Raw genomic sequence first — 18,639 nt, 5'->3', positions numbered from 1 at the left:
GTACTTGTTAACAAACCATTTTGACTTTGCTTAGATTTCAGGGTCTTGGTGGAGAGAGAAACTAACGGTGCCTAGGACATCACAGACAAGTTATTTTCATAATGTTTTGAACATCTGAAATAATAACTCTGGAAAAAAAGAATAAAAGCAATATTTAGTGGTTCTTCATGTTTTTCATGGATAGATATTTAATGTATAACTAGGAACTGACATGACAATTATATAAGGGGTTCTTCCAAAGTGTGTCCTGTTCTCATCTTATTCTGTAACCAGAGACTAGACTCTTTAGGAATAATATGATCCATATAATAATATAAAATCTTGTCTTATATTCTAAAGTCCGTAAAGAAAATCCTTTCAGCAGGGCTTCTCTTCCTTCCTTGTTTTAGCATGCCTTCCTTCTTCAGTTAAGCATGCTTTTGTAGTATTCGCATGAATATTTACTGTCTTTACAGATTTTGGCTAATGTGTACACAGAAGTCAAGTACCTTTGCAGAAGGTGTTTAAGAACGTAAATGTCTTTGTTTTAGCGTGCATGCATCTGGCCTTAGCGTTGCTGACCTGTACTGCTTTGTTCTTGACAAAGACCCCATTTGAGTCACCATGTCTAGCCCTGCAGATAATTAGTTTATATCTTCGTGGGCAAATAATGAATTCTTCAACATGTCAAGATGGTTTAGAACTTAAAAAAGAGGAGCTTCAGGAACATTTCGCAGAATGCCTTTATACACTTTGATAGTACCCATATAAAATTCAAATAATTCGAGGCATTCTTATAGTTGGTTTGATGTGGTAAGGAAACTAAAACAATAAAACCAAGGGCAAAAAAAAGGAGGATAGTTAAAGTGTAAAAGTATTGGGAAAGCTTAAAAGCCATATTTCCAACCAGGTTAACTTCCTAGATGAAAAAACAGAAAGCAATTCAGTATGATCAGAAAAGGAGAAAAAAATTAAATATTGTAGCCCAAAGAGCCCATAGTTCTAATTTCAAATAATTGTTTTCCAGTCAATATAATATATTGTGCATTCTTGCTTCTCAATAACTTATAGAAGCTGCTTATAAAAAACTGTAGCAAAAGAAATTCTCTGCTTTTTGCGGTTTTGCTTTAATGGACAAGTTTACATTGACCCTTTTGTCCAAACTAAAGTATTTGCAGTAAGGCTGATGACTATTTACATCCTACAAAGTCTGACACAAACTTTAGCTCCAGCATTTGGTGTGAGCATATAACACATAATTATTGAAAACTTTCAGCAATTAAAGCCATACCACTGCCTTCAGCAAGTACTATGATGTACTGTGGTTTTTTTCTCATAAATATAGTGATAATGAGCAGCCTTACCCTCCGGTCTTCTTCAAAGCCAGAAGCAGAGAGATAGGTCAAGTACTTTGATTTTTTCTCCTGGTTAGCAAAAATGTAGAGCTTTCTGCAAACTCTATTTAAATGAATATTCATAAAACTTTGTTTTACAGCATTGACTTTTCTCTGAGTGTTAAAATTGGTTCCAGCAAACAGTGCTAGGAATTGTTCTGTCTGCAATTTTTTTAAATTGAAGTTTTTGCTTTGCTTAATTGCTTAAGTTTTTCTCTGAGGGGGTTTTGTTAAGGAAAATGAAATATTTTGTTTAACTGTCCAAATATTCCATTTCAGACAGGTACAGGAATATGTTGAAAGATTTCTTTGTGCTCTGCAAGGAGCTGAGCTGTCTGCGGAAGGCTTGCCCTTCCACACCGGGGGCCATGACATAGCAGTTAGTGCTGCCCAGCGAAGGGCACCTATGGGACCAGGCACACTGGGCTTTTCACGCAGGGGAAGGCTGGAGGAAAGGCACACTTAACAGAGAACTGCTTAGAAACCAAATAGGTGGGGAGTAATTCAAGATACAATGAAACAGTTGCTTCTGGGAATTTTGTGATACAGTTGCTTTGTTTAGATTGAAAACATTATAATGGTTTAAAATATTAAATTTAATTTTCCTCAGAAAAATGGTGGCCACAATGAGCACAAGAAAACTCGTGTCAGCTTTGATGACATAGAAGCAACTGAGAGAGGAAGATTTGTACTTTCTATATGGTAAGATAGCACTGGTATTTGTAYAGAAATAATTTAATTGCTTGTAGTGTTGGTAAAGTGTTTTTGTCCATTTTCATGTCCACTCTCGCCATAATATGTGAGAAATAGCAGTGCATTTTCAGTATTAGCCAGAACAGGTATGAAATAAAAGTGAGATGCTTGGATGGGAACAATCCTACTCTAACTTGCTTTCTAAAACCTCTGGTCACTGACTCGCTTTTTTACTTTTTAAGTTATCTAACTAACTTACAAATCATGGCATCATTTAGGAAACCTTTGGGTGGTATATGTTTTGTGCATGACTAGTAAATTAATTATCTGGCCAATAAATTACTGCTTTGATTTATATTCAGCTGGGTATTAATAAATCAAAAACATATATGTGTAGTAGGTGCTTACAAGTTACAATTTATAAATCACTACGTGAAAAGAAGAAGCCATCACAGAGAAGCCACTCCCTGTCCTCATATATAGGTATTCAATACTGTGCTGAGCTGTAAAAAATGAATGACAGGTATTAATTCAGTAAAAATACTCTTTAAGTATGTAAGAGTGTTAAAAATGCTATTGGCTTCTATGGGCCAAAACAGCAATATGCGTTTTAATGTTCATCAAGCTGGATGGAGCGACATAACCTGTTTTAATTAATTTGAAATTCTTTTTTTTTCCCGTCTGCCCAAATTCTCCTATAAGCATGCTGTATGTGCACAAAGTTTTAGCATATATTTTCTTTCTTTTTCTAATAATGTTTATTTCTTGCTGTGTCCTATTAACACTCTAATAGTTCCTGTTCTTGTTATTTGAGTTATTCTAACTGTGGTACTTTCCATTAAAAAGCACTTTATCAACCTTTCCCAGATCACAGATTTTGTACTAAAATAGTCAGTGATCCTAGTGCCCAAGGCTCTTGCAGTAGCACATGGCTTCCTGAGTTACTGACACATGGTGCGTGCTCAGCTCCATTATGCTTTATAACGCCCAAAGGAATAGCTTCAAATGACACTGTGTAAACTGTAACTGTCATAAGGAAATTTGAAAACATATTGTTGGTAAATGCCACAGTGACATGCCAGTAGCAGACTACTAATAAGCAAAAAGTACAGTTAGAGAAAGGACCAAGGTATGAACTGTCTCACCAGACAGGACGTAAATAGCCTTTCCTGGTTCGTCTGTAGATTGCACTTGAACTTTATCTAGCTTCAGAGACATGTAGTTTCAGGTGTGGGTGAGGTAGCTGAAAGTAATTGGAGGTACTGTCGCCTTAAATACTGCCACGTATTCTCTGAGCTATGGTGACTGTGTTTGTGCTCTTAGCCCATACCGATTATGAAAGAACAGGCAGGAGCATAAGCAGCTCCAACAAGCTTTAAATTCATCCTACACAAATTTCATGGTGATTTAAATGAATATATTTCATTTCACAGTTACACACATAGGACAACAATTTACCGAAAATGATAGAAACAGATCTGAATCTTTTCCTGGCTGCTGTTAGGGATGGGATCTATTTCACCTAACTTAGATTTTAATCTAAAATTTTTGATAGTTGTACTCAGTGGTGAAGGGACACGTAGGTATTATCATCATCTCTAGGTACATATCTTAGACATGGATTGGTCATCCTCCAGAAATATTTCTCTACTGAATATAGAGGTAGCCAAAACAAATGTCACTGCATAAATCCTGACTTTTAGACAGATAAAGTGGGTGTGATGAGTTTCATTCTAGGTCACCATTCTAGGTGATAGCCTTCACAGGTATGTGTCAAAATGCCAGCAGTAAATAACTCTTTTGTTCTCAAATAACTTTTTTTCAGCTCATTCRTGTGAAGGAACCACAATGGGTAGAACACACTATCCAAAGATAAAAAAGATCCTGGAGGAGGTCCACAATTTTTGTATAAGCATGGTGGAAAAAAACAGCTCTTGGATGACAGGTATGGAAAGTGGTTAAGATCAGCTGTTCATACAAGTTATGACTGCCTAAATTGCAGCATAACTGATCAAAGTATAAGACTTCATAGAAATGGACTTGAAGTCCTTTTTTTTTTTTATTTTGTAAATGTGTTTGTGCAAGTGCTGTATACCGTAATCTGTGGCACATTTTCAGGGATAGGATAAATTGCAAAAGGAATATTTCAAAATACTGTTCTGATGAAGAAGAGGGTATACAGTATCGTCTGTTAGAAGAGCAGTTTCATTTTAATATTGAACATAAATACAGTTGGTCTCTAAAGCTTCCAGTTGGACTTTGAAGCCTAGAAGTTAGTTTTTAAACCCAGAGGAGTCTTCCCAAGGACTTTGACTGATACAAGTGTTTGTTGATGGGACGGTAGGCATTAGAGTATCAATACAGAGTTCACTTTTAATAGACTTGTAATCACCAATAGCCATTTARTAATACAGAATATCCACTGTGCCAGGGATGTAATGTAATTCATGCCTCAGAATATTTCTTCCTACTTCATTAATGAAATTAAAACTTTCCAGAAATCATAAAGGGCTGATGAAAGTGAATTTTGAAGATATTGTTTGAAATAACTGTGTGTTATCAACTACATATCAATGTACATTTTATACTTTTGGGATGGCTGTTTTAAGCAGGTGACTACAGTTTTGTACAGTATTTAGAGTAAAGACAGGCCTCTTAAAAATAAGGACCATCCTACCTAAAGAAAAAGTAAACTCTATTGCTTTAAGATAATGGTCAAAAATAGGTAGGAACAAGCAGACAACCTGTCAGTATGGTGGCATGCAGAAATATGAGCCATTCTTCTTGGAATAAAGCAAGCTCACAAGGAACTGCAGTGAACTTYTGTGTAAAGTAAAGTTTGCTTGTAATGGCAAACTATTACATGCTCTGCTGGTGTAGAAAATGGCATTCTTCTTTGAGCTAAGTTACTTTTGGAATTATTTGAATAATGGTACACTTGTGCATCCAAATCAATTTCTTATTAGAATAACCACATGCTTTTGAAACAAAGTCGGCTTGTATAAACATGTTTAATCATGATTGAATTTTATTCTCCCATTTAACAAATACTTCTCAGTCATGGTATTCAGTCACTAAATTAATTAATATGTCTGTAACTCTACTTGTGTAAATGTCAATCAAAATCAAAGGAAAAATATGGCAAAGAATCTTCCTGGCAAATAAAATAGTCTCATTATATCAAGAGAAAATAAATTGAAAAATGAAACAAAATGTGTTTATCTGCAATAGACAGGAGTCTTTTTCTACAGTATTTATTTATTTATTTAAGAAATCATGTTTATTTACTTCCTTAAAAATTATAGGAACTCTTTTATGCTTACATTGACTGATCTGTTTGTTGATTGGTGTCTCGTATTACATTCATAATGCAACATTAACTACCTTCTAATCCCTGTTATAGTAGAGACATAGTAATCTGTGTATTAGAAGGTGAAGTAATTCTAAGTTGCCAGGGATGAGAGTTCTTCTAAAATATTATTACGTGATGTAATTTTATAAATAGATGTGTGCTTTGTAGGGGCTGGGGGCGGGGAACTGGAACAGTTTGACTGAAAAACCTCACTAAGTAATTTATGAAGATAACTTCTACATTTCCTTTTTTTATCTTCTTGCATCTTAATTTATATACATGGTTTTGCTCTTTCATGTAATGTTTAAAAGACAATTTTGTTCTTTTCCTGTGCATCTCTAAGGGTATATTGACAGCATGATRCTTATCTTGATGGCATATCTCAGAGACAACTTGACAAATAATCAGAAAAAAAAATGATATGGGTTGGGCAAAACAGGGAAGCAGCACTTGGGCACTTTTTGGATATAATACTATGGGTTCAAAAAGTAACTCTCAAATCATTGCATTCTGCGCACTTTTTTCAGACTGAAAATCCTTCTTCTCCAAATAATCCCACAGAAGTAAGCAAGACAGTTTGAGGTGTGAAGGGTTTACTAAACAGGAGGATGAATACAAACCACGAACCTCAAAATCACTCACTGCATATCACGTGCCTTTTGCCTATACTGTGATTAAATGAAATACCATAATACAGCAGTAAAAATTTACTATAGCATCTTTTCAAAGGTGTTTGTATCATGAAGACACTACTTGAAGGAACAGTATCTGTCCTAGCTCATTCTTCTCATCAACCTCTAGCTCATCAACTCCACTGAGTTTAATAAGCTAAGTGTAATTCATTAATGATAGTGATTTTATTGTTCTGGGGACTTCTTATGTTAAAAAAAAAAAAATTCAGCTAGGGAAAGATTCATACGTAGTGTTTCATGAAAGACTATGGGCAGCTGTCAATTATTTGGGGACTTTTTGTCACTACTAATATGATGCTAGAAACTATTCTCTTGGTCTTTTTATCATCACTGATACTTTGACAGATTTAGGAAGAAATAAGCCAGAAGTAGTATTGGTAAGAAAGAAAGCAGTTCCAGAACATCACATTTTATTTTCCCTAAATACAKCACTATCTTTAAATTTTGGCGTTTTGCAGACTAGCCCAAGTTACTTGGCTTCTTCAGACTTGACTATTGCAAGCAAATAGTACAGAGCTTTTTTAAAATGACCGTTTATTGTGAACAGTGGAATTGAAGAACAGCTACACAGGAGAACTGTGGAGATACAATACTACTGAATGCCTGAAGTAGTTGAAATGACACAYGGTTTGACTGCAGTTCTCAGTTGTGGTGTCCTATGTACCTTCAATAACACTGTAATGCTTGCAAAGCTGCAATAGAGCCATTACAGTTTAAATTAGGGTATTTCATGAAATGCTCCACATACCCTTTATAATGTCATTGGCAATAACCCATACAATTTCTACCATAAACAGTTTAATATCGCATAACATCTTAGAAAGACATTACATTAAAAAATGCTCTGAAAATAACAGTAAGATTACAAATCAAGTAGAGAAAGGTAAAGAATTATCAGGGTATGCAGAGTGTTCACTGTTTGGAAGTCGTTTACAGAAAGATTGCAGACAGTGCTTTATGTTCTCAGAAGGGGTGAGATTTACTGCATGCCTACAACAATCACAAAAATTTGAATTAAACTGCAGAGTACGGTGAAGCCCCCACCCTTATCTGGGGCCAGTGCTGTCCCATCGTACAAGCCAGATTGCTCTTCCTCCTCTGGTGTACTCCTGCAGCTCTCTTGCAATGTCATTGCTCTTGAGCTCTCTCTCTGTATCATGCATGCAATGCATAGACACTACAGTAGGATCACTATACACAAATGCGCTGGGCATTTGCAGGTATTATCTCTTGAGAAGAATTCAGGTTCAGCGGCAATCTTAACTGTAACTCTCCTTAGTCACGCTAAATCAAACACATAATTTTGTTGGTCTAAATTCTCCACTACAGTGACTGCTTTCATTATCCTACTGTAATGTTATCGTCCTTGATTACCCTTTAGACATAAGAGGGTCAGAATAGGTCTGCAGTGAAAAGGTGGTGATCTATATTACTTAGGAGCAGTCTATTTTGTTTTGCGTTGATATTTGAAAAATACAACCCAGTGCTCAGAACTCATGTTAAGGGAAATTGGAGCCTGATGACTTATCAACAGAAAGAAAAAAGAAAATTAGGAATATTTCTGAAGGTTAGAAATTTAATTTACACAATATATGGCATATAGACATAGCAAATACAAGTTGTCAGTTTTAGACAGAAAAACTTGAGCAAGTGGAATGGAGAGGGACTTGCCATAGGAAATGTCTGAAGGATTTCTATGGGTAATGAGCTAAAGTCAAGATCAGGTGGGAATGATGTGTGAGATGTTTGTTGTGCTATACAACAAACCCATTTGGTTGGGTCCCATTTTTACTTTATATGCCTTGAAGCCATTCTGTGGGGTGGGGTGCAGGTGGCCACAAAATAGTGGGCTTTGTGCTTTCAATACTTTCTATAGCAACCTAGTCCTTAGCAGTTCTTTTTCTATGAAAAGTTTGTTATCTGACAAGATACATTACCTCATTTCAAAATGCACTTTTCCTTGTAATTCTAGTGAGCGAATGACTTTCCTAAAGAAGGTGAGAACTGAGAAGTCAAGACAAATCTGAAGTTAGATGTCTGAAAATATATACAGATTAGTTCTAGGCTTGAAGTGCTTTGACTAAATTGAAAGCTAAGATTTTAACAGACAGCACAGTAAGAAGAACTGATCTTTTCTTAGGAATCTATTTGACTGTGTGAGTTTGAGCTATGATATTGAAAATGAACAGGGATACTTGGCTCAAGTGTCTTGCTATCAAATCCAGTACTCTTGTATGCTATATCAAAATGATACTTCTACAACAAAGAAATTCCACTTAAGCATGAGTACAAGTTGAGTGGAAATACACTGAACTGAGAAGGTTTTCCTCCTAATTAGTCAAAAAATACTGGGAGGAAAAAATACCTTATAGCAATGTACCAACTCCTGTCTTTTCCTGGAATCAAAAAGTAAAAAACATACTGGTTCCTTTCAGTGAACAGGAACTGAAATGTTTCTTCACTGTAGAACAGCATGCATATACAACCTAGTGAGAGTTCTTTTAGCCCTGCTGTTTTTAGAATAGCAGATAATATTAATGAAGTTATTTTGTATTCATGAAAATTTCTTCAGCATTTCCATAGTTCTTCATTTTAATTCAGTTTCAGCAACTCTGCCACTCAGATAAGTAATACAAAGTTTGGAACAGAAACCAAGCAAATAAAAAATACTTGCTTCTCTGTGTTGCTGGATTTACTTCAGACCTTGCTGGATCATCACCTCAAAACTTCAAGAATGAGTATACTTGCATTTTACTTGCTCTAATAGCATTTTTATTCTGTGGAATGTCCTATAATGCTCAGGGATTTAATACATTTGTATTAATGCATTAATTTTCTCTCTTAGTAGGATGGAATCTTAAGGTGTGCTAAGAGCTCATGGATAGTGGCATTGGCCATGGGTTTCAGAGTTAAATTGTAAATACCACCTAAATTCCTGACTGTTTTTGTATGATGGACAAATGTGAACTTTGAGGTTGCTTTGACAAGATAAAATAATTAACAGTGGATCACAGAAGTCACCATTAAGGGGAACAAAACTAGGAAATGAATTTACAGGGTTTCATTGAAGGTGTATAAAAATCAGATTGAATGAGTACTTGGAAACTGATAAACAGTTTTCTATCAATTATTGTGGAAAATGAAAGTCCTATTAAGTACAAATACAATTCCTCGTATGTCAATAAGGATGTTATTCTGTTAAGCAGCTTCTAGTGCTGCCTTGGACTGGAGTTCAGATAATGTATTAATGTCATCAAATGAAAGGTCAAGAGTAGATCCCTAATTTATGTATTTTTGGAGCACATTAGTATTCAGTCTAATTCCCAGTTTAAAACAATRTGATGCTAACCTTACTAACCTGTATAGCATGTACACATGATATGTTTATAGCATATAAATATGCTATGTATATGTGTGTATATATATGTATATGCTATATATAAATTTAGCATACTCATGTTTATTTCCAATACGGATGAGACAAAATAAAAGAACAAATCATGTCCAAAATCCGTATGTTAGGAAATTCTGGTCCAGTTCCATATTTTGACCACTTCTACACGCTGTGATACGATTTTGTGTGGAGATAGTCACAACAGTTTGAAAATGAGATGGCCTGGGTAATGAAAGCAAAATAACTACATCATCAAGATATTCCACTGGGGCTGATATTCCCTGCTTCTCTGCGCTGTGCCATGTAGACATATTCTCTGTGTCTGGGTTCATATTCAGTGCTGAAATCAGATTTAAGAAATGATAGCTGAGATATCATTTGTCCTGTGTCTATTACTATTATCAGAACAAATGTAGATGTTGATTGATTTGAATTTAGAAGTGTAATACTATTTATTCCTCCTAATGGCGAAATAGATATTTGTAATAAGTAATGGATGGCATTCATTCCCTTTATGCTATTATGAGAGAAAAAGAAGTTTAAAAGGTGTTGGCAAATCCATAAACTAAGGATGTAAAAAGCTGCCTACTGAACACAAAAGAATTCCCTAAGTCTCTACCACCTGTTCTTAAGCCTTGTAACCAAAAATGGAAAAAGTCTGAGCAGTCCAACACAACTTAATTGATCCCATTGTGCTCACATGGTGCTATATCAGGCCACCATGGAACAGGAATAATTTTTTGTAATACTTTAACAACACCTTCTAAATACGAGTATGAAGAAGCCACTTTCATTCTAAATTTTCTCATCAAGTGTATAGCTCTGAATCCTAGCTTTTATATATATATGTTACTCACATTAGTTGTTTATTAAGCTACATGCATATCCAGCCAGGGCTGCCAAATTATGAGGTATCATACCTTCATATGATGACCATATGTCTAGAACATGATACAAATGAAAGACTGAGTTCATGTGAAAGTTTTATTAATGTTTTCATTTGCATGATACTCTGATTTTTTTTATCACTGATTAACATTTGTTTAAACATATTTTTGAAAAGGAATGGTATTTACACATCACAGTTGTGCAGTATTCATATGATCTTCTTCTTTTATCGTCCAACAAATTCATCCTTTGACCTGGAAAAAATAGCACTGGCATGGTTACTTTCTTTGCTTGAAAGGCAGAATGTTTTCAGAGGTGACAAATGATTTGAGGCTGGAAACTGTTTTATTTCTTTGTAATATAAAGTAATACTATTCACTTGAGGTCCTTGATCTTCCAGAATATGAATGAAGTCTGTCATTATATATTCTAGAGACTTCTTCATTCTGCTGTTTTCCAAAACCTGAATTCTTTCTCTGTACTGTCACTATCAGTACTTGCCCTCTGGCAATGAGATCAAAATGAAAGTGGAATAAAAGGGAATAGGATAAGAATAAAGAATATTAGAATGGAAAGGAGGTGGACTTGGAGAAGGGTAGATAAAATAAAGTGATTAAAGAAGGCAAAAATGATGTGACAGATGTGAAGCTGATATGTAACAMGTTTATGAATATTTTCATAGGGCCTTTATGGAGGCAACCAAATGAGTTCATTTCATTTTCCTTGAATTTCTCTGTGCATGTATTGATTCAAAATATTGAGAGTAGTGAAATGCTCATTATATGTCAATAAGGCTCACATTCATTTGGTTCTGTGCAGGAAAGTCATAAAATAGCTTCTCAAGAAAGAACTTACAAATCTACCATTGAAAAATAACAGGCTTCAAGAAACCTATCTCTAACCATCTGACTATCTTGGATTACAATATTTAAAAAATGAATGGGTTTCTATGGAGGATGGAGACAGCATGGAAAAGATACTAGAAGCAGCTTACCGATTTCAGTTATTGCAGTGATTATGTTACTGATTACCACTGTAAAATCCTTGGAGGGAACATAATCAGAGGGTTCAGACATGAATCCAACCCACAGATGCAAATCATACATTCATGGAGATGTAGATACAGTGTGTGTAAAAGGCACTCTGAAGTTCTTGTTAATACTACTGCATATTCAGAGCTTTCCTATTTTATGGGACTGCTTTCTTTGGGTGATGTAGTTAAGGGTTTTCACTCAGCATCAGGTTAGTGAGATGCAATCCTGTTAGTCTGTAAGGAGGAGTGAAGGCAGAGGTCTGGGGGAAGGAGTGATCTCTCCTTTAGCAGACTGATTCTCTAGTGCTTCCTAGAAAATCAGGGACCTCCCCTGAGAGCCTTTCTGGATGTGCAGAGTCTGAATTCAGAATCTGCACTCTGAGAAGCCTGTATTTAAACTATTGGCAAACTCATTTCCTGCATGCTTTTTTAAAGAATCTGTACTAGTCTAGCCCTGTGCATAGAAATGGATTAACAGTTCCTGTATCTTGAAGAATATCACTCAGTCTGTGGGATATGGTTTTTATGTCCTTGTTGTCCATGTGCTGCTGTTCATCAAGTTCAGCCTTAAACAACTTCTCTGTTCTGCTGCTAAGACTGCTCATAGGTGCAAGGGTTTCTTTCTCCAGAGAGACAGCTCAGGCAAAGCCAGAAGCAAAGCTGAGAAGGATGAGAAGGGCTGTCACAACAGCAGAGATAAAATGACATGACTAGAGCAGATGACTCAGTTGTTTTGTTATCATGCAGAAGACACATTAGAGCTTTAGGCACTCACTGCTGGTTTAGTTAATAGAAATGGGCATTGCAATGCTTTTTACTGTTAGTTCTGACTGATGTTTTGTCAACTTTTTCTCCACTGGGAATTCCTCTGAGGGCAAGGAATGGAATAATGAAGGTGTTTAAGGTCATGATRTGCACTGTGTGCTGCAGCTTGAATAGCATTCACATGTGGTTTAACTGGATCAAGTCAATACAACTAGTTCGCAATATATAAGACCTGTAATCCTGCAACATAAGAAACACTTTATTTTCCAGCTCTATTTTAAGAGCAAAGCAAGAAGAATTGCATTTGGTAAGTGTCACACCAGCAGTGGAATACCAGATGTAAAGACAGGATGATTTACAAGTTTGCAAGGAACTTTTTAACCCTAATGGATAGTAATTCTGTCTAGAAAAGGGACCTAAATCAAGCTTTTGAGGATTGTATTAAACTGATCTTCCAAACAAAAACAAAGAGATGCAGATTTTGAAAGCTCATTAACTGCACCTGTAAGCTTAGTATTTTATCACACACAAAACAATTCGTGTTAACATATGAATGTGTGCTCATGCACCTTAGACATGTCTAATTTAGATCTAATGAGGCTGCAGGGACTTTCTCTAACAAATGCAAGAAGTTGTGTGGTGAACATGTTATTTTTGTCTTTCAAAGTTGTGTGTTGTGGGTTCCATTGGAGAAAGATTTTTTTTGTTTCCTTTTTTGTTGATATGTCTTTAGTGCTGTACTGAATAAAATTCACATTTATATGCCTGTGTTTTTTTAGGCTTCACATCTAGTATCTGGACTGCATCTGCTGTGAATTGCCAGTTCTCAATTGTTTTCTTGCTTATTTGGACTTGGCTTTTTTTAAGGAGAAAGAGACAAACTCTTTTGATAATAAAAGTTAACTTTTACTATCAAAACTCCTCTGCAGCTTCACATATTTCAGAGATTTCAAGAACATGACACTTTCTTATCCCTCCCCCTGCCACCACCACTTTCCCTCTGCTGTAATGCTGCAATTCCCTCTGCATCTGCAACCATTTGTACTGCTTTGTGGGAAGTAAATCCAGACGCACAGGCAGGAGCAGATCCAACAGTTTCATTGGCAGAGCCCCAGTAAGCCTGATCTGCATTCTGCAACAGCTGTGTACCTATTAGTAATTTCAGCCCAAAATGGTGGGGTACTGAGCCTGGTCTTCATGACCTTAAAGAAAACAGTATTGTACCCATTTGCCTGTCACTTTCTTCTTATGCAAAAATGTGCAATAATAACTGCAGAGAGATATGATAATTCCTAAGAGTCCATCTCCTCAGAGATAATGTGCTATTTGAGGAACATGGAACAGGTATGTCTAACTCTTCTCTGCTCTTACCTTGACAACTGGGAACTGACAATTACAGTTAACCAAAGATGTTGCTCATTCCTCTGTAATGATGACCTACTAGCTATAGTCCATGTCTTTATCACACTGAGATGAATTTGCTGTAATTTCCTCTCCCAGGGATAATGGTTAAGGGCATGCAGACTCTAACATACATTGCTGATTTATAGGATAGTAGGAAAGAGCTTGTTTCTCATTTTTATTTTTCTGTTTCTAATGTCATAGTGTTGCACAGATATTTTGGCAATTACATCCCTGTAGATAACATGGCTAAACAATTACATAATCAGTGACGTGAACACCCAAATGAGAGAGACCCAGAGGTGTCTCAGAACCCTGTGAAGTGCACGCCTTCTGATGCAGCAGGAGAAACTCACTAACGACGTTTTGAAGCAGTATTCACTGTCGTGCAATCCAGCTGTTTTGTTCTGACAGTTACTAGTCCCATTTCAGGAATGTGTCACTCTCTCATGATTTCATATTTTGCCAATGGCAGTGGAAGATGTGCTATACTGTTTCTTTGAGCTTGCATATTTTGAAAATACATAATGCTATTTTTCTGTTTGTTTGTTTTCCACATTGCTTGGTAAATACACTGTCTATTTGCCAACCAATGCTTTCTTTTCCACTCAAGAGCATGTTAGATGAAAATTAGCCCAGCAGTTTTGAGATGTTGCTCTTTGCAACCTGAATTATTTCACTAGATACTGTGGAAACTGGAACTCGTGTGGCTAATGAAAATTCTTTACTTTAAAAACTTTGCTCCACAGAAATAACCCACTTGCTGTGTCCATATGGCTTCAAAGAAAAACTGTCAAGCACTTTGTCAAGATAATTGTAGTTCTTGAGAGAGGTTTGTAGCCCATGGATTATGGTACATCTCGAGACAGAGAGAGAGACAGAGAGAGAGATTTTCAAGACCTTTTCTCAGTAGCTTAGAAAGTCTTTTTTTTTTTTCCATCTGATTTTCCAGTTCTGCAAATCAAAGTAGGGGACACACTAACCTCTCACTAGTTTTATACATCAGGTCTTAATATCTGTGTCCAGCTCCTGTGTCACCTGCAGTTATGAAAGTGAGGACAACTGGGCTTTGGGTCCTTGATAGCTAAGACAAAGCAGCTAGCAGGGTGTCAYAGGAAGATACAGTGGTCTGTTATCTGCTTCTGATTTTACTGTGAGAAGAGTAAATCCTGGCTCAGTCAGCTTAATAAGTTATTCCATTAATCATCAGTTAATAAGAAGCTGAACCTGACTTCCAGAACTGCTGAGCTCTTGCAACTGCAGCTGAGGCCAATTGCGTGTGAGGCACTYAGCACCTGTGAAGAAATTACTATCCTTTTTTTTTTTTAACATTGCTTTGAGGAAGTCTTTAAAAGCTAGATTAGTGGTCTGACTGCTCAGCTCCAATCTAACTAGTCTCAGTAGAAGCACCAGAACTACTTGCAGAAGTGCTTCTGGAGGTGAGATGGTCATTATGGCTGATCCTTTCAAAGCGATATCTGATTATTAGAAGAGAAGTGAGATACACTATTCAGGTAACTTCAGGTTAAGTGTTTAGCAGAGGTGCATAAGCAGCACAGAGCACTGCAGGTATAAAATATGGAGTAGCATTTACTGTAATTTAAACATATTTTACTGAAGTCTTAGTTTAGCATTTAAGCTGCTCTTGAGAAGAGGGAAGGTTATTTTGGTCTCAGGAGAGCTACAAAAAATGAGTCAGAAAAGAAGCATGCTAAAATTCTAGGTAAAGAACTGTTCCCTGTTGGGCTGCATCTGGAGGGAAAAATACTGCATTATATGGCTGCCTTATTGGTATTCCGTTTAGTGATTATAACATGAGAAGAATATGCTCAGCAGGTTTTGCTGGTGTAAAAAGCCTTACTGTCTCAAGAGAAAATTAACAGTAGGAAAGTGAGMGTACAAGGCTTTGTACTTAGCAAGACCACTTGCAGTAAATACAGGATTCTGTGTTGTTTAGTTGAAGGAAAGGTCTAATTCTAGAAACCTAGGCCTCACTGCAGTTTGGCAGATTTTTTTGTTGGCTCCTGACAGAATTAGGATCACACCTCTGCTTTCAGTGACTTAAAAAAGAAAAGAAAAAAGAAGAAAAACACTTGAATRCTGAAACACTGACCTATCCTCACAGCATAAACCAGGAAGAGCTCACATTAGTATTTTAGCCAATGAATATGATCAGATTGAATTGAAGAGCACCTGTTTTTAGCCATCTGTGCCTCTGGTAACTTGCTGCCAAGAGCTATGAGGAGAGTCAATACAACCAGATCCCTCAAGTAAGACTCCAGCTCGCCTGCCCTCTGCATTAGGAGAGCCAGCTCTAGGCATTTCATAGCCTGAAGTGAGCAGTTGGATCCGAATGCTTTTAACTGTTCCCTCTGTATGATTATTTCTACTTTCCTGTTTCATGGCTCATTCTTTCTATTTTTTATTTATTCATTATGTCATTAAGCTTTTTTGCTAAGCAAGTATATCTCTAGTGAACTCTGCTTTTTATTCTTTTCATACCTCTGCAGACTCTCCACCTTGTGTCCTTTGATCTCCCCTCTATTTTACTCTCAAATATTCTGTGAAGTCTCCCATTTTCTCTTTTTTGCCTGATCAGTGTTCTCCYCTCTCTCTCTCTCTCTCTCTCTTTTCTTCTCCTGTAATATAAATTATCATTTTTAATCACTCTTTTAATCATTGTATTTCATTTCTATCAGGCCTTCCCTTTGTTTGGCTTTTATCCTTTTGGTACTCACGACCTTTTTCTTTCTCTCCTTATCCTCTGTGCATAATGTACACTTCTTTAAAATACAGATACTTTTGTCATGTTCATTTGCAGCCTTCTCACTTCCCTCCTTCAGGCATATGAAAGCATCAGAACCAGCCTATGTTCATTATAGCCTTAATAACAATGAAGCAGACTTTTCTCCAGTAAGGTAGATTTCTTCTCTAGCAAGGGAGGGATCTTTTTCTTTTCTGTAAAATTAATATATTGAGCTGGGTTTTGAGGACTGTATGTCTACTGTTGTATAGCAGTAGCCATGAAGATAGCTCATTCATTGCCAGTGTTCTTTATGTTCAGGATCATTCTCAGGGCTGTTTTAGAAGATAGAGGCTTGAGGGGTAGATTTTTGACTGAGTACTATATTTTGAGTATGTTAAGGAACACATCTGCTATATGCATGACTCCCAGCACTGTGGGTTTGGCGTTGTTATTTCCATGCTTTCTGTAAATGGACTTCACTGGTAAGATGGCATAGCTTCTTTCTAGAAGGACCCTAAAATTGCTGTCAGTGTGGTTTGGATTTATAGGCAGTCTCAGAAGAGTCAATGTTTAGCCTTCCAGAAGGAAGGGAGGGAGAGGGGGATAGAAGTGATGTTTGGCAGTAGTTGTTGACCAAAACCATTTTCAGTAATTACAATTAAAAAAGATAGTAATAAGATGTTTCAGTTAGCACTAAGTATTGCCTTGACTTATTAATAAAATAAAATTATAGAATCTTTAAAGGATTTTACTGTGTAGTATCAATATGATTACATGAAATCCTTATTTCACTGAAAACAATTTTTCTAAAATAAAAAAAAATCCCAAATTCTTCTTCAGGGGAATAGTCTTCCCAGCTGTGCTCTAGGCAACCATGTAATCTGCCTGTGGGATAGCCTGTATTAGCACAGAGTAATAAAAGCCATGCAAGGACCTAACTCATACATACAGATAGATGCTGTAAGCACTGGCATATTCTGAAGAATTTCAGACAAATTTTTAGAAAAATCACACACAAACACAAACCTGCATGTTTGCCAAATGCAAAAAATAAGGCAAGAGTAACACAACTTTATTTGTTTACCACAGTCACATTAAGCATACGCATTGGACCACTTTAGGAGCCCTTTTTCTGGAGGGCTGCTTCACACAATTGTACAACTAGTTCCACGAATTCCCAAAGTGCCCTTGTCAGTAATAAGTAATTATATTAAATAAGCAAACAGAAAATTAGCAAGAAATAACTATACAAGTGGCAAGCATACTGTATCTCTAACAAACTCTGATCAGCTTAATGTACTAAGTAACCCAGACAAGTTACTATAGCCTAGGTATCTGTCATAAGATCAAACACTTGTTTGGCTGCTGAAGTCAATTGGAATGGATGCTTCCCATTTTCCTCTTTACTTATTTGTGAAGGGATGACTATGGGAAAATATGGGGATCTGGCAAATGGAGAGAATGCTGTGATATGTTTAGGGATGAGTATGAAGATTTTCAGCACTTCACTTCRTTTTCAGATTCTCCATCTTCTGCTTACAGATATCCCAGCTGATGAGTTCTGAGAGCGTTGCCCTTCTCTTTTTCTCTTGCCCTGCTCAACACTCCCATCTGACTTAAAACTAGAGGCCACTGACTTTCTAGTGCAAGACAAGTCTTCAATATCTGCTGTCTTCAAAACACTTGTCTACTTTGTTGTATACTAATGCATGCTGATGGTACATTTAGAGTAGAGAAAAGGGCTGTAAAATTGTTCTGGATGTAAATGATGCAAGACAGTGAAAACAAGGTTTAATTACTTATTTGAAATATGTTCCATGGAAAGGATGAACATTCCCTAATAAATATGTTTTTCACTGATCCACAGCTTACACCCTTCCTTACTCTTTAGAGAAGTGATCTATTGACCTTTTCTTTAGAGTTAAAATAGATAGGGAAAGTCCTTAACTGCTGCTGTTCATGTTAATGTTTCTAAATACTGATGTACTGAATCAAGCAGTTGATGTCTACAGATTCATGCTGTCTTACACCACATTTGGGCCTTTTGTTTTAAATTGAACAATTCTTTTTTAAAAARTAACTTTGAGCAACTGCTGCAATTTATAGAATCAATGAACAGTCATGCATTTAGTAATATTTGAAATCCTGCACTCGCCTTACATAACTATGTTAATGCTGTGAACTCTATAGAGAATGGGGAAGATCACTGGTATAGTTAATAGTGTACATAATGATGAAAAAGTAAAAACGTTTATTCATTAATTGGAAAGGGAGGGGGAAGCTGATATTCCAGGAATACCAA

This window comes from Apteryx rowi, unplaced genomic scaffold, assembly GCF_003343035.1.
Source record: "Apteryx rowi isolate R43461 unplaced genomic scaffold, aptRow1 scaffold_36, whole genome shotgun sequence".
NCBI classification, from domain to species: domain Eukaryota; kingdom Metazoa; phylum Chordata; class Aves; order Apterygiformes; family Apterygidae; genus Apteryx; species Apteryx rowi.
The sequence above is the reverse complement of the archived record's forward strand: the minus strand, read 5'-3'. Positions refer to the sequence as shown.